Source organism: Pteropus alecto, unplaced genomic scaffold, assembly GCF_000325575.1.
Source record: "Pteropus alecto unplaced genomic scaffold, ASM32557v1 scaffold115, whole genome shotgun sequence".
Classification (NCBI taxonomy): Eukaryota; Metazoa; Chordata; class Mammalia; order Chiroptera; family Pteropodidae; genus Pteropus; species Pteropus alecto.
This window is the reverse complement of record NW_006436814.1, coordinates 115,903-120,765: the sequence shown is the minus strand read 5'-3', so window position 1 is coordinate 120,765 and position 4,863 is coordinate 115,903.

Genomic DNA, 4,863 nt, shown 5'->3' with positions numbered 1-4,863 from the left:
CCTCGCACACATCAATCGTTAAAATGAATGCTTTCAGAAAGGAGTGGCTTGAGCATAATTAGAACAGAAATGTTAAAAGAGGGAAATGGAAGGTATTTAATGTACCCTGTCTATCCTTGCATATCAGTTTAATAGTTTTTATAACTCGAAACCAATCTGTCAGGTTGACATGTTGACAGGCTGTCTTGGTTCATGACAGATTAACTAATTCTTCGTCTATGATTTATGCTCTGCCTATATTTAACAAAGCCATTAGCAAAAACCAAAATGAAGACCAGAAAAATAGCATCATCAAGGACTAGAACTACATAATGGGGCAGGAGAAGAATATTATTGGCCTTGAAAACCTAAGACCAATGAAAGCTCTAGCAATGGAGCATGAAAATTAATTCCGATGTTTCTGAATTTCATCGCTGAGAACTGAATCTTACATCTGACCTTCAAAAGATATTGTATAATGTACAGAAGCTATCAAAAGTGAACTTAGACAAGCATTGAGATGGTACACATTGCCTATATTTGTTTAAGTGATTTACTGCAGAAAAAATTACTGTAATTGTCAAAAACACTAAAAATCTGTTGAGTCAGTAAATTCCTCTTTAGCGCAAGTGAACAAATGGGGGATATCAGAGGTGTCCAGATAGTTTTATGACATCTACTAATTCCACATTGTTGGTCTCAATAACAGCATTGGGACCATAAAAGGAACAAAATGTAAAAGAAAGCAGTGACTACTACCAGAATGGAATAAAGATATGAGAGACCCCACAGTCAACGTCCATTCTTCATGGGCATCCAAATGCAGCAAATACACATTACTTTTACATCACTTGATTTAAAGTCAGAATTCATTTTTAAGAATGTAGGGGTGAGTGAGAATTATGGTGTGGCTTACATTATCATCAGATATTTCCTTTTTTACTGTTGAGTTAGACATAGTGTATACTAGCTACTGTGAGATATATATATATATATATATTTTTTCAATGGAATATTACTCATCCATAAAAAAGAATGAACTCATAATGGTCACAGGTAATCATAGTGGAATTTAGTCCCAGGTAATCATAGTGGAATTTAGACTATCGGGGTGATTTTGAAGTATTAAGTCACAGTTCAAAAACTGTGCATATGAAGGCCAGATGAAATGACAATTTAAGCAATTGTCCGATTGATTTAATCCATCCATGCTAGGAGTTAAAATAATTTAGATTTTTTTTTCTACTAGAACTTTGTAGTTGTACTAACTATCCAGTTAATCATTTCAACTATCCGCCCTCCTTTTTTTGCAGTATAGACACTGGCTAATTCTTTGTGACACAGCCAATCAGATGTGTTGATATGATGGATGTCTCTAGTGCTCATTGAAAAACCCAACTTTGCAATTAAACCATAGCAACTTGACAGATTCGATGAGGCAAAGTAGCTTCAGTCCCCATTGTTGGTTGGTTGTCAACTGAGCTGGGAGTAGAACCAAGGTATCTAACTCTGAGAAATATCCCAGTGCCATCTGATTTGGCTCTCCTTGTGTGAATAAAATGAAAGCCTCTGGGTAACGGTATAAACTCACTCTACTGGGGTCTTATCCTGGGGCCTAGTTGACATTCCCACTGTTTACTAACTTCTCTCCAGGTCACTGTGGAGCTCTCAGCCCAGCAGATTCAAGGAGCCCAGGCAAGGCCAGGCTGGTATGTGTCGTGTGAAGGTGTGTGGTTGAGAGTCGAGCCACCTTAAGCTTGAGCCATCGTGTTGCCTCTTGTTGACTGTGTCTCTTGGGTATGTTAGTCCTCTTGGGTCTTTGTTTCCTCACATGCAACATGGAGATGGTTATGTTTACCTTTCAGGAATTTTATGAGAAACAAATATAATGCCTTTTATGATGGACCAACACAGTGATCAGAACTTGGTAGGACCTCAAATATGAGATTCACTAGTCTAAAATAAGTTTGTACATAGATAAATTATCTTTGTTAATAATTTAACATTTAAAAAATCCACATGCAGTTAGCATTAATATGATGGCTAGATGGAGGGCCAGGGGAGGGAGGGAGCAATTGGGGGGATCGTTTTATGAACTATATAGATGTCTAACCAATGTACTGTATACTTGAAACTAATTTAAATAAATAAATTAAAATATAAAAAATAAAAAATAGTAAAAAATAAATAAAAATCCACATTGTCATTTTATAATCAATAATAACAACATGGCTAAAGAAAATACTCTATGTAGAACAAAGACTATTCTCAGAGAATAATGTATTATATTAATGCATATATATATTCTTTCAAGAAATAAGTTAAATTTAGATTACTTTAATTTCATTCTAATGGTATTACTTTATTTAAATTTTCTCTAGAAATAATCTCATAATTAATACATATATTTTAAAAAGTAATGCTGTCTAGTACTCCTTGGTATTTACCCGAAGGAGGTGAAAGCTTATGTCCACACAAAAACCTGCATGCGGTGTTTATAGAACGTGGAAGCAATTGAGATAACCTGCAGTGAGTGAATAAATAAATAAACTGTGGTCCATCCAGACAATAGAACATTACACAGTGCTAAGGAGAAATCTCTACACTTTCCTCTAAATTTTGTTGGGAACCTTACGCAGCCCTAAAAATTAGTCTTGAACAAAAGTAATGCTGCTGTAAGCTGCTGGACTCATTTCCGGACAACAAGGAATGGAGTAATTTCTTGTGTCAGTGTTTCAATATGGCTATGTACAGCGTGAGGAAAACTAAGGGTGAAATAACACGGACTGCCAAGAAGGTCTCAAAATTGAAATGTTTTATTCATCAGTAATAAAGTTTTAATAAAACCTGGTCATACTTGGTGAAATAAAACATGTAAGTACTAAGAAGTAGTCATCTGAGATTTTTTTGATCTGACATGGTAAAAAAAAAAAAATCTTTTCTCTGAAGTCAGTGAACCTGGCTTATAGACCTGATTTTGAAATTATTAGACACGTGGCTTTCAGCAGGTCATTTAATCTCCATGAGCTTCAATTTCCTCCTTGCAAAAAATGGAGATAGTAGCAATTACCAAGACTACTTTTAGATAATTTTCTCATTAAGTCAATGTGATAAAGGATATGAAAACATGTTACCAATGTAAATATTATGGAAATGGTAATTATTATGAAAGGTTTAATAAAATACTCCCAGTTACCTCTTGATTCTTTCAGCCTTATGTTTTATATCCATGTAGATTAAGTATGAAATAAAAATTTATACTTTTCCTGATATTTTTGATCATAACAAACATTATCTATGATTGATTACAATGCTCAATTCAGTATTTTGCCTGTAACACATGCTACCTGTATTATCCTTTCAAAAAATGGAGATAGTAGCAACCCTGACAGTGATTTTCCGATAAAGGTATAGTTTCAAAAAAATCTGTTCGATATGAAAACCTGACTTGATTTGGACGCCATTTGTTTAAATTCTCCTGCAGTGAGACATTCATTATTACTCTGAATTGGGTGTCTGTCATTTGTCAAGGTTTGGATATATCACATAACCTACAGTATGATCCTATGAAGCAAAAATCAGAAGTAACCAATACAGAAAGGCAGTCAGGGTACTCTAACGCCAATATTATGAAGATATATAATTGTAGTCATTTAAGTTGTGCATCGATACTTTAAAAAAGCAAAATCAGTAAAAGCTCAATTGTCATGGTAAAAAATGGGAGACAAGACAATGGAACGTACAGTGTTAGCGCCTTTTAATCCTGGTTCAAATCCTTGCTTTGAAGTGTAATTTCTGCTGGAGCCTCAGTTCACTCACTGGGAAAATGGGGTTGATAATCTTTATCTCCCAAAATAACAGAGACTGAGATAACTAGCAAGGGCATATATTACACAAACTATTCATCTCCTAAGAAAACCAATCTAGAGTAAACAAAAATCGTGTGCATTATTTGTATTTAGTTGTTTCATCCCTAAATTGACTGCTCATAGGCTTTTATTTCAACTACTCTTATTACAATATCATCTTCTACTGTGGAGACTTTAAAAAGACATGAGACACAACCCTTGACCTCACAAAACTTCAAATTCCTACGCGGAATTTCTTTGACACCATCAGCCACATTGGTCAGTGCTGGGGAACGGTTCTGCCAAGGGCTGGGAGAGCAGTTAGCTTCCCTTCACGCCTGGCTCCTTTGAAAATCTCCAGTGTACTTCTCCAGCTTTCACACACTTCCCAAGCTTTTCAATGGACCCGAGAAATCCTCAACACTAGTTCTCTGGCGTTTCGGTCAAACGAAAACATATTTTGAGATGCTGTCTCCAAAGATAGGAAAAGAAATAAAAGATTTAAGGGTTCACTATTAACAGACCACCTTATTTCTAAAATATCATCATGCCTGGCTGTTTTAAGACCGGGCCTGAAGCAGGTGTGAAACCCGTTGGGGCATAAAAGCTGGGCCAGGGGGCCAGGCGCAAATAAGAGAAACAGCTGCACGACACCGGGCCACATGGTCCTATGAGCAGAGCGCCGGCAGAGGGGGCCTGGCGTCGCTGGCCCAGGATCCGCTGGGGTGGGGCCGCGGGCAGCTTTGTTCGAAGTGGGCGCGGCGGGGGAGCAGCGGGTCTGCGAGCCTGGCCGGCAGGTACCGCATCGCTACATCCTCAGAGGAAAGTAGTGTGCGAGGCTCGAGAAACACATGTTCTTGTGGCCGTTTTCTGGGGGATGCTAGGCACCTTATGCTCTAGCCCCCGGAGGCGGGAAGTTATTGAACTTTCAGAATAAGGAGGCGTAAAGCCCGAGAAGCCTGGGTGGGGTGCGGGGGCGCTGCAGGCCGGGAGTGGGGGAAGGGCGGAGGTGGTTCCCGAGCGTCTCTCGGGATCC